Genomic DNA, 12,101 nt, shown 5'->3' with positions numbered 1-12,101 from the left:
CCGCCGCGCTGATGTCAGGACCTGCCCGGAACTCAGCTGAGTTTCCCGCATGGACATTCCCGGCACTTGCCGCTCCCCCCCCGGAGCCTCCGGGCTCCCCTCTCCCCTGGCCCGGCCATGCGGCGGGAGGGGAAGATTCATGCCGGAACAGCCACCGGGGGCACCCCCCCCGGCAACTCATGAATAATTAATGAGTCTCGGGGCTGTGAGGTGTTGATTGGCCAAGGGGTCAAGTCCCCTCGTGAATAATGAGCAAAAGCGGAGCGCCATTGGCCAGCGGCGCCTTGACGTGTCCCGTGGAGGGGCGGGGCGGAGGGGCCGCAGGTTTCTGGTCCGCCACGGAGGGAGCAGGAGGCCGAGCGCCCCAGGCAGCCGGAGCCGCCGACGCCGCCCCCAGCCTGGGAGCCCCGTCCCCGCAGGTGAGCTGGGGAGCCTGGCGGGGGTCCCCGCGGGGACGGGTGCACAGGGGCGGGGCTCGGGGGGTCCCCGGGGTGCTGCTCCCATGGGTGCCCCAGGCATAAGAGTGCGTGTGGGTGCCCCCCTCGGGTGCTTGGGTCAGACCGCTTGGAGGCGCAGGGATGGGGGGAAGCAGCTGCACCCATGGGTGCTGGGGTCAGACCGGGGGGCTGGTAGCTGCACCCATGGGTGCTGGGGCCAGGCTGCTAGGAGTAGCTCAGGGCTGGCTGCTCCCAAGGGTGCTGGGATCAGACCAGCGGGGCTGGTAGCTGCTCCCATGAGTGCTGGGGTGAGACTGGGGGGGCTGCTAGTGCATCCATGGGTGCTGGGGTGAGACTGGGGGGGCTGCTAGGTGCACCCGTGGGTGCTGGGGTCAGACTGGGGGGGCTGGTAGCTGCTCCCATGGGTGCTGGCTGCCCTGGTGCCTGTCTCTCTTGAGCCAGGCAGCGGCTGGTGGCTGTTCTGAGAGCAAGTTTTAAATGAACAAGGGTCAGGAAACTGAAAGTGGCGATGCCCGTGGCAGCCGGAACCCGGCCCCGCTCGTACATCCATCTTGTCTTGCATCAGCCTGGCCTGGGTGCTGGCTCTCCCCAGCTGGTCCTGCTGCAGCCGCACGCCTGGGTTAATGCGGGTGGCCCTGGGCCGCAGTGAATGCTCAGGGCTCCCTTGGGGGAGCCTCTTGCCCCAGAGGTAGACCAGCTGTGCGAGGGGGAGCCTGACCCGACAGGTGCTGCTGTCACTCAGTATCAACCTAGGGGTTGGACTGAGAAGCTTGCCCCAGCTGCTAAGCACCTTTGCTTTGCTGTTCCCCCAAGGGCCACTGACTCGTCCTGTTACCACACTCTGAGGTAACTCGCTGGAATTTGACTTCCTGAGCGAATTGGGCCCCAGGCCCCAGCCAGTGGCAGGAGGGGGGCGTCTGTTTGCACTGTCCGTAGAAAAAGGTGTCTTTTGTTTGAGAAACTCTGTTGCCAGCGTTTGTAAGCTCCCTGCGCCTCTTGCTGTCTAGCAGCAGGGATGCATAAAGTTGAAGCATGTTAAAAAAGACCTAATATCCATTGGCTTGGATTATTGTTGATGCTGGGTGGGTCTCATAGCCTCGGCCAGGAGAAGACTCTGCAATTTAACTTTTGTTGTTAGTCATTGTCCACTTTCTCTCTGTCCTGGGGTGCTAGGTCTGCAGCCACTGGGGGGGAACGGGGCCATTTCTCTGGCACCCAGAAATGAGCTTGGCACCTTAAAGAAATAGGTAAGAGCATTGTACCCGAAAGGCATGGAATCAGCATTACTAAGAGTGTATGTGAATGTCGCCCCCTGGTGCTTTTACAACAGGGTGGTGGGTGAGCCCCACCTTCAGGGAGGCTAGCCCCTAGTTCCGCCCAGGCCTGTGGCTGGAGGAGCCTTGACCAGCCTGCCGCTAGGCTGGCCAAAGCTGCCCCAGGCCACTGGCTGGCCCAAGCACTGGCCCAAGCCGCTCCAGCGTCTATCCGCCGGCCCAAGCCGCTCCAGCGTCTATCCGCCGGCCCAAGCCGCTCCAGCGTCTATCCGCCGGCCCAAGCCGCTCCAGCGTCTATCCGCCAGCCCAAGCCCTGAGCTCCAGGCTGCGAGCTGGAGCTTAGTCCCCGCCAGCTTCAGGGGAGAGGGGGGAGCAAGGGTGGGGCCACAGCCGGGGTCAGGGGAGGCTTAGCCTTCCCTGGCTTTCCATACCCACCGCCCATAGGGTTGCTAACTTTCTAATCGCACAAAACCAAACACCCTTGCTCTGAGGCCTCACTGGGGTTGGGCCAGAAATGAGGGCTTCAGGATGTGGGAGGAGGCTCCGGGCTGGGTCGGGGGTTGGGCTGTGAGCTCTGGGGTGGGGCCAAGGATGAGGGATTTGGGGTGCAGGAGGGGGCTCTGGGCTGAGATGGGGGTTGGGGTGTGGGAGGGGGTACAGGCTCTGGGGTGGGGGTGCGGGCTCCAGGGTGGGGCCCGAAATGAGGGGTTCAGGGTGTGAGAGGGGGCTGTGGGCTGGGGCAGAGGGTTGTGGTGTGGGGGGGTGCAGGGTGCCAGCTCTGGGAGGGAGTTTGGGTGTGGGAAGGGGCTCAGGAGAGGGTGTGGGGTACAGGCTCTGGGAAGGAGTTTGGGTGCAGGAGGGGGCTCTGGGCTGGGATTGGGGTGTGGGAGGGAGTGCGGGCTCCTGGCAGTGCTTACCCTGGGGGCTCCCAGAAGTGGCGACATGTCCCTTGACTCCTAGGCGGAGGTGTGGCCAGGCAGTTCTGTGCATTGCCCCTGCCCGCAGGCACTGCCCCTGCATCTCCCATTAGCTGCGGTTCCCGGCCAATGGGAGCTGCGGAACTGGTGTGTGAGTTCCTCTGGGTGTGCCTCTGCCTGGGAGCTGAGGGACATGTCGCTGCTTCTGGGGAGCGAGGTAGGGAGCATGCCAGCCCCACCAACTGGACTTCTAGTGGTGGTCCAGTCGAAAAAGGCAGCCGTAGCTGCCCGTGGTCCCTCCCACAAATCCCAGCTGGTTTATTGCAAGGAAGGAACAGTCTGGTCAATACCAGCCAATCTGTAAAACATCCAGACTCTGACCCTGAGCACTCCTCCCCCTAGCCAGCCTCTGCAGTGAGCCCTGGGGTGACAGTGTTTGCTGTACATCTTACTCAGAGCCTTGATTATCAAAGTACTGCAACTGCTCTGCAAACACAATAGCAGTGTAGAGGTGGCCTTGGTCATTCAGTGAATGCGCTCCTAGAGTTCAGTGCATTTTAAAATGACATTTCAGGAAGCTTTGGCTGTCTACTGCCTTTTTGGAGTAGATGAACTGGGGAATCTATGAACTGAAGCCAAACTGTGGACATCCAAAAATCTAGTTTTTTATTGGGTTCTGGCCTTGAGCGCCCCACAGACTGCTCTCGGGCACTGTGAATTTCACAATATTTAAGAATAAGGATTTCTAGCCGAGCTTGTGGAACCTATCTTTAGAGGTGTTGCATTAACACCGGTCAAAACTGCTGGCTTACTGAGATTACTGGTAATCAAGACTGAAAACCAGAAATTTTGGTTCTGTATTTGGTCAACCCAGGGCTTAGCGAGCTGATTCATGTTTCCAACAGATGTGAACTCTGGGTTGCATTTTATTCTCCTTTGCTTGTTGCAACTGCTCTTAAAGAATCACAGTGAGAGTGCGTTTTGTGCTGGCTCAGGTCTCAGCTGGACCAGACCTTTGTCTTTAGTAAGAAAACTGGCACCTCGGATGAAACGCAAGGTCTGGGGTTCATGATGGGGGATGATTTTCAGCACGGTGTCAGGGAACCTCTTAAGTCCTTACCTGGCCCCAACGACCGCAGCATCCGAGCGCCTCTCAATCCCCCGGTGGGTGTATTCTCCCCATTTTACAGATGAGGCAATGAGGGGCAGAGAGACTAAGTGACTTTCCCAAGGTTACTCAGAGACTCTGTGGTAGCACATGGACTATTCCCCGGGTTCCTGGCTAGCACCGAACAGCCGCACCATCCTTCACCCTTTCCTAAATCTCTGCATTGATTACTTGACTTTCTCCATGTCCAGGGTTGCTTTTCTTGGCCACCTGAACCCGGAGAGTCATGTTCGCTCATTAAACCAGCCGTGCAAACCCTATTTGCCCATTTGCCTGGGGCAACATACTTTCTCTTTTACAGGAGGAGAAGTCCATATGTTTTGTCATGCTACAGACAGCCAGGTAGAACTTCGTCTGAGCTGGGGAAGTTCTCTTCATCTACTGCTGCAGCCTCACAAACCTGCAGCCTCACAAATGGACAAGGAAGAGAAGTTAATTTGAAAGCTTCGGTGGGTGCTAGTGGGTGGCAGGAATCACTCTCCCACAGACAGGACCTCTGCTGAGAGCGGGTTGGGAATTGTTTCCCTCGCTGTTTCTTCGTTGGAAAATACCAATTTATCAACACCAAAACATTTTGATGAAAAGTTTGTTGAGGAGATTTCTCGGGTCCAGGATGGGAGGGAGGGAGACAGAGACCCACTCCTCCTAGCCTGGTGATTAAGGCACGTGGGAGATCCAGGTATCCCTTCTCTGCCTGACTTGGAGCAGGGACTCCAAGTTGGGTCTCCCGCATCCCAGGTGAGTGCCAGAAGCACCAGGCTTTTGGGTCTTTTGGTGTGCGCGCCTTTCTCTTGCTCTCGGTTTTGTTCCAGTGTGGAATGGAAACGTGATGGAACCTCAGCATTTTTCATGAAGGAGAATTCCTGTTTTCCAGCCTGCCTTACCCAGCAAGCTGCAGGGCATCATTCTCCTGGCTTGGCACGGTGGAGGCGTGAGAATAGCCCCGGAGTATTCTGAGAAAACGGGGGCTCTTTGGAGGGGTCTGGCTGTCCCCTGCAGCTTGCCATGCAGCTTCCCACTCGGCATGCTGACCTCAGCATTCGCTGCTGCATTTTGGGTTCATTACAACCCTCCCCCCCATCCCAAAGAGATCTGGAGCACAGATTGCACTGCATGGTCCTCAGCTGCATTTCAGAACTCAGTCTCCAGAGCACAGGTTGTTTGCAGGAGAGCGATTGGTGGCGTCTGTCAGTTAAACAGCACCTCTGGCTCACTACAGAGTGACGTTCCCGGGAATGCCTGCCAAGGCAGGAGATCAAGCGTCCAAAGTGCAAGGACTGACGGAAGCTATTCTTTAACCCTTCATGACGCACCCCTGCCCTCCACCACAGCAAGATACAGTGGAGTTTAATGATCCTTGTGGCTCTATTCAGCTGCTAGGGTGCAGGAGAGAATTGTGCTCAGAAGTGTGCGTGCTGTGACATGGCTCATTTAATGCATCAACTTAAAATGGCCTCCCATAATTGCTGGCATGGTGCAGTAACGGCTCAGGAAGTTGGGTCCCAAATGAAGCATGCTAGGAAAATAACGGCGTCTGCAAGCTGTTTGGGAGGAAGCCAGTCCTCCGTTCAGGCTGAAGTAATGTTCCAGTGTATATTTCTTTTGCCTCTTGAGGAGGAAACTTTGCTGTGCAGGCCTGTCCCCTGCTAGCAGTGATCCGAGTTACCTGTTGCCCCCCCCGCACACCTCCAGTGCTGCTGTAGCGTGACCAAGGAAACCTGAGGTGAATGTTCTAGCATCTCCGTTTTGTACCTTCGCGCGGTCTCTGTTTGTTTCGCCAAGTGCCTGTGTGATGTCAGACTGTGTATTCAGCATGGTTACGTGCTGGCTCTGCTCCAGAGATGAAAGGAAAGGCTAACCACAGAGAGACATAAGCCAGGCAGAATCGGAAAGGTTCATCCCTCAGATCTTTAAACCTAGGCTGGGAAGACGGAGCAGTAGCAAATCTGGGTTGGGTGGGTGAGGGACCCATTAAAGCTTCAAGGTTAGTCAGATTAAAGCTTTAATAACGCAAGTGACCAGAAGGCTGGTGGGAGACGGAGTAGCTCTTCCTCCTTTCTCTTAGGGCTTGTCTGTGTTGGGGCTTTAGCCACCAGCACGAACCCCTACTGTAGGTGGCCACACTGGTGCCAGTCACTACTTGCACTGGAGCAGCACCTACAGTTGTCGATGATGATGCAGCACAGGGAGAAGTGTTTAGGAAATATTTGTTTGGTATTTGGGGGGGGGAAACACCTAGATATGATCTAGTCGTCATATGATGAAACACTTTCAATTCCAATAGTAGCTCAGAAGTGCGTTCAGCATCAGCTGCTGAAATTAGCTGTTTTTAAATTGGCAGGTCCAGATAATTTGCACCCAAGGGTCTTAAAAGAGCTGGCCGAGGAGCTCAATCGACCATTAATGTTGGTTGATTTTTTTTCAATAACACTTCAAGCACTGGGGAAGTCCCAGAGGACTGGAAGAAAGTTCATGTGACAGTATCTGGAAAGGGTAAATAGGCCAACCCAGGTAATTACAGACCTTTCAGCCTGATGTTGATCTCAGGCAAAGTAATGGGAATGGCTGAGACAGGACTGGATTAATATAGAATTAAGGGAGGGTAATATAATTAATACCAATCAACATGGCTTTATGGAAAATAGACCCTGTCTGACTAACTTGATACAGATATTTTTGATGCGATTACAAGGTTGGATGATAAAGGGAATAGCACTGGTAGCATAGACTTCGGTAAGACGTACTGCACAACATTTTGATTTTAAAAACTAGAACAATATAAAATCCAAATAACACATGCTAAATGGGTTAAACTGACTGACTGGTAGGTCTCAATGGAACTGTAAACAGGAAATCATTGAGCGGGAGTGTTTCTAGTAGGGGCCTGCAGGGATCAGTTCTTGGCCCTACGCTAGTTAACATTTGTATCCATGACCTGGAAGAATACATGAAATCACTGATCAAGTTTGCAGATGACCCAAAGGTTGGGGGAGTGGTAAATACTGAAGGGGACAGTCATTGATACAGAGCTGTCTGGATCGCTTGGTGCAAGCCAACAATATACATTTAATATGGTTACTGGTAAATGACACATCTAGGAACAAAGAGCATCAGCCAGGCCTGCAGGATAGGGGACTGTGCCCTGGGAAGCAGGGGCTCAGAAGACTTGGGGCTCATGCTGGGTAATGAGCTGAACAAGAGCTCCCAGTGCAACCCCACGGCCAGAAGGGCCAATATGATCCTTGGGTGCATAAACAGGGTGGGGGCGGATGACCTGTATTGCCTTTGTATTTGGCAGTGATCTGACTACTGCCGGGAATCCGGTGTCCTGTTCTGGTGCCAGCAGTTCAAGAAGGATGTTAATAAATTATAGAGAGGAGCTGGGAGAACGATACAGGCTGGGAGAACATGCTTTTCGTGGTAGACCCGGCCAGTTCAAGACGTTTAGCCCAGCAAAGAGAAGGTGAAAGCCTGAGTGGATCGGTCTCTTAGGACCTGGATGGGGGCAGAGTTTTGATGAGGCTCGTCCATCTAGCAGATAAAGATGTGTAACAACCCCCCGGCCGGAAGTGGAAGCTGGACAAGTTGGACTGGGGATGAGTCATGGTTTTTAACAGGGAGGGGAATTTAACAGGGAGTTGGAACAAGCTACTGAGGGCTGGGCTGGATTCTCCATCCCTGGCAATTTTTAAATCGAGAGAGGACATTTTTCTAACGAGGGCTGCTCTAGTTCCAACGCGTTAATTCAGGGCTGGGCTGTGGCCTGTGTAATGTGGGAGGTTCAGACCAGAGGATCGGTCGTCCCTGCTGGCATAGTAGTCCAGGACACTTTGCTAGCCATTGGCACGGATGCAGCCACGCCGGTGGCTAACTTCCCCCCCAGGACAGGAGCCCCTTGCATTCAATTCTGTTCCCCGCCTCTGGGCAGAGCGGCAGGAAAGAGGAGATGGCAAAGCTGCCCCAGGTGAAAGCTTCCAGCCCTTGCGTCGTGCTTTCCTGTCTGTTGCTAGCTTGGTGGTGGGCCAGTCAGCCTAGCGCGTCCTGAACCCTTTCCTTCCCTTCCCCCTGGGTGGGACCAGTGCGTGGCGGAGGAGCCGAGCCCCGTGCAGCGTGGGCAGAGTATTTTAACTCTGCAGATTCACCTTGAGATGCTTTTGTGAGTGGCCGTTTGGATGGTGGCAGCCCCAGAGGCTCTGGCCGCGAGGGGCCCCGCTGCGCTGGCTGTCCTGCCCACCTAGGAACTAGCAGCTTCTGCCCCAGCAGGCTGACAAGAGGCAAGACATAAGCGGTAGATGGGACAGACAGACAAGCGGGGGTTTGGGGAGGGACACGGTGACTCATTGCACCCTGTCCAGTATTCCCCACTCGCCCCCGGCTTGGAGCTGAGGGAGAGGCTGAGGCAAGCTCAGCCCGTAGCTCTCTGGGGTGATTTACGTGGCCAACTGTTCCTGGCTCCAGTCGGCCTGCGGGTCCTGTGTCCGGGGGTTGATTTAGAGAGTGCGTGTGCAGGGCCTGCTCCTGGAAGCAGTGTTCTCTGCAGCTGGGCCTGCCTGGGGCTTGCCGTGGGAACTCGGAAGCATTTTGCAGCTGAACAGAAGCCCAGACTGGTTTGGCACTCAGTACAGGAACTGTTCCCGGAAGCGAGCCGTGGCTGACTTGGTCAGAACGTCCCTGCCGCGCTGCAGCCCGGGGATCTTGGTTTCGGGCTGCCGACACCTGTCTAGCCGTGCAAACAGCCACGCTCCAGGCGTCATCTGAGTAGTTTCAAATGATGTTTATGAAAGACGTAGTGGGGCACAAGTTCAGCTGCGCTGGAGGCTGGGTTTGTGTTTCCTGGGCTTAGTAGGGAAACACCCCCTGTGGCGAGGCTCCTGCCACGCTCTGCAGTCTCCTGGAAGGTGTTCAGGGTGCATGATCACATTGCCCCATGGGCAGCTCTTCCAGGAAGCAGGCATCCAGCCCTCCTGGCATTAGGAGTAAGAGGGCAGTCCGACTGTTGGAGGGGACACGTCCTGTAAGCACGGTGCTTTGCTCTCCATGAAGAGGCTGACTAGAAGGCCTTGTGGAGAAGGCGGCTCTGAGGACAGTGACTGGAGTTACCTGATTACGTAATACATTTTTGGCCTGACCCGTGTGGCTGTATCTAGACAGCCCACAATTCTGTGCCGAGTCACATAGCGACCTGTGCCTTGGTCGAGATCTCCGAGGACCTGCCATTTCTCCCCCGCTGTGCAACGGCTAGAGGGAGTGAGGAGTACTCGGGATTCCCCCCACGCATGTCTGGGAGGCGGAAAGAGGAGGGTTGTTCTGTAATGTGGTAAAGACACTTCAGAGAATCCAAGTTTCAGAGTAACAGCCTGTTAGTCTGTATTCGCAAAAAGAAAAGGAGGACTTGTGGCACCTTGGAGACGAACCAATTTATTTGAGCATGAGCTTTCGTGAGCTACAGCTCACTTCATCGGATGCATTGGTTCGTCTCTAAGGTGCCACAAGTACTCCTTTTCTTTCGGAGAATCCAAGTGGCTGAAATCTCCATGCGGGCGGGCTGTAGTCTGTGGACCAGGCAGGCTGCTCTGTATTTCTCCAGTGTTGTTTCCCACCCCATCCAAGGGCAGTGAGCATCCCAGGGATGTTCTGCAGGAGTATGAATGGGAGGGGAGCCCATGCAAACATCTCCGAGCTCGCAGCAGCTACAAGGGGACACTGGTGGGTGCAGCTGTAAATCCAGGAGGTCCCTGAGCACCCAGCACGAGCGGGAGAGGTTATGGTCTGGGCTGAGGCTTTGGAGGAGCAGCAGCCCGTCTGGTGAAGCATGGCAGACTTGGGGCACAGTCCATGGGCAAAGAAGGGTCGGTGCAAAGCCACTGATGCTAAGAGGAGCCTGTCCATTGACTCCAGCAAGCACCGGATCAGTCCCTCCGAGCACTGCTGGTCTCTTCAGATGGGAGATACTGCCAGCATCCTGGGTTTGGCTGGCTGGGGCTGGGGGGAGCCAGATGGTAGCTGGTTTTGGCTTTAAGTCATTACCCTCTGTGAGGTTGGGGTGAACCTTCCCTCTCTCCAGGTGTCTCTCCCCAGCTGTCACTTGAGCTCCCCTTTGGGAAGCACTCGGAGGTCTGGGGGTCAAATTGGCTTTCTAAGCTTCATGCTTTTGCTAATTTCATCTGCAGTGAGCTGCAAAAAGCAGCTGCTCCATCAGGGTTGGAGCCGGTTTAGTTTGGAAGCATTTTAGGGCTAATAGGAGACTATCTCGGGGCTTTGTGAAACTGGCGACATGGGCTCCAGGGCGCCCGCACCTGCCGTATGAAGACAGACTAGTGTGGAGAGCGATTGCTGCCAAACCCGGTTACGCCATTCCCCAGCTTGGGCTGCAGTCTTTCGGCACTGCAGAGGAGCGTAGGAGACATGGAACGGCGCTGCTGTGGTGTGCTCGATAGACTCCTGGTTTTGGCATAAGAGCTCGGTTTTGGTTTTATTACAATGCACAATGTTCCGCTGGTTTGTTTTACTTCTTTAGGGATCAGGCCTTAGGGCTTGGCCACAGGCTGGTTGTGGGCAGGTCACCTAGGGCTAAACTTTCTCCAAGTAGTTTCATGTTCTGGATGCCTCCCTTTGAGTATCTAGTTTGACCCATGTTAGGCTCCGAGGTGCTGAACGTTCCAAGTTTGCAGCAGTTTTGCTAATCCACACGAGGGTCTGGTGCCCTGGCAGGCAGAGGAGGGAAAACAGCTTGATTACTATGAAACTGCAGCTTTGGTAAGTTTCTCTTTCTTCAGATTCAGGTCTTTGGCTGCTGCTAAAACAGAAGCAGAGAAGCAGCTGTTCTCACTCTGGTCTGATGTGTGTGATTTGTGCTTCCTCATCCTGCTGAGCTGCTCCTTCTCCTGCAGGCGTCTAAGCCTAGACCCGGCTTCAGGGCTTGCAGAAATCCACACTGAACTGCTGGGAGTGGCTGGGGGGGTTTCCCCATCTCTAACTCCAATGACTTTCAGAAGGTGGCGAGTGCAGGGAGCGACTGGAGGCATGTGATGGGATCTGAGATGCTTCCTGTAACCTCTCACACCCCCAACTCCACAAAATTAGGCTTTCCCGACTGCAAGCTTGTCCTGTAATATTTGCTTGGATTGCTTTCATGTGGGGTTACCTGTCCTGGGTTTTCCCCACCGTTATTTACCATCACCGAAGCTGTAGGTCCCGGCTGCCCTCTGTCACAGAGTGGGAGCTACCCCTGTGGAAGTCAGTAGGGTTATAACAGTGCAAGCCCAGCAAGAGAGGGAATGGTCCCCTGTTTCTCCAGGCTGTGACCCCCGCATTGCTCTCGGGACAGACAGACAAAGCAAAATGCAGAGGTCCCTCTGTGACCCATGACCACTCCTAGCTTCTCATTCTGCCCTGGCCTGTCTCAGGGGGACCGAACTCTAGTTACTGCAATGCCAGCCCATCTGCTGCTGTCCATCTCCCGCCATTTCTGGCTGAGATACTGAACTGACACAGCATCTCACCCCGATACTTCACAGGCTGAAATGTTGGTTTAAAAGCAAAATTACCCGTGACGAGGTTCGCTCAGCTGAACTTTAGCGGTAGCTGGTTGCGCTCAGCTGACCTTTTAGTGGTGACTGAATTTGCTCACGCCTTCACAGAGTTGCAGATTGCCCAGTGAACAAGCCACGGTTTCCCCTGCTAGTTTTTGTTTGATTCCCATTGACACACATGGAATAAACCCAAGAGTTATTTCTTCCTCGTTTCTGTTGTGGTTCCTGGCAGTCTCCACCTCCTGCACTTACTGTAAGTCGGGTGGCTCATTCCCTGCGCTGGTTCTGGAGGGAAACCAAAGACGAGAATCAAGGTAGAGTCTGGTTTGTGGCTGGGTGTGTATCGGCATTCTGCTGAAGTCACTTAACTGGCTGCTCTGGGCTGGTTAAGAGCCCTTCCAGGTGAAGGTAGGGAGCCTACCGAAAATGTTCTGTTTTGCGTGAACAGAGCCGGGTCTTGGCAGGGGGATGTTTCTGGCAGGGATAGTTGGGGGTTGGCTTCGCTGTAGAGAGATTTGCATAGTGATGGGACGAGAGCTCCACTTCCAAATCTAAACTGCAGACTCTTCTGCCTGATTGGTTCACTCCTCCTTTTGAAGTGCTGGGAAGTCTTGTGGACTGTGCTCAAGAGAGGGTGGGGTGGGGGAGAAGGTTCACGGTGTAAGTCCCAGTTGGTACAAAGGGCTCAGCTGCAGATCCCTGCTTTCTGAACCAAGGATGCCTACGGCTCCCTGCTCCTGCAGCCTCGGGCA

The 12,101-nt window shown here is 54.7% G+C and overlaps 1 protein-coding gene across 4 annotated transcripts in view; it reads left to right on the top strand.

The window, feature by feature from the left end:
• The first annotated feature begins 319 nt into the window (after nt 1-319).
• The window catches only part of STAT3 (signal transducer and activator of transcription 3), a 33,908-nt gene continuing 22,126 nt past the window's right edge, over nt 320-12,101 (top strand). For all 4 annotated transcript variants that reach the window (XM_074940967.1, XM_074940966.1, XM_074940969.1 and 1 more), the window contains exon 1: nt 320-419. The gene's annotated coding sequence lies outside the window, so the exon portion shown is untranslated. The remainder of the gene's footprint in view (nt 420-12,101) is intronic.

This window comes from Natator depressus, chromosome 27, assembly GCF_965152275.1.
Source record: "Natator depressus isolate rNatDep1 chromosome 27, rNatDep2.hap1, whole genome shotgun sequence".
NCBI classification, from domain to species: domain Eukaryota; kingdom Metazoa; phylum Chordata; order Testudines; family Cheloniidae; genus Natator; species Natator depressus.
This window is presented reverse-complemented; position numbering and strand designations above follow the sequence as displayed.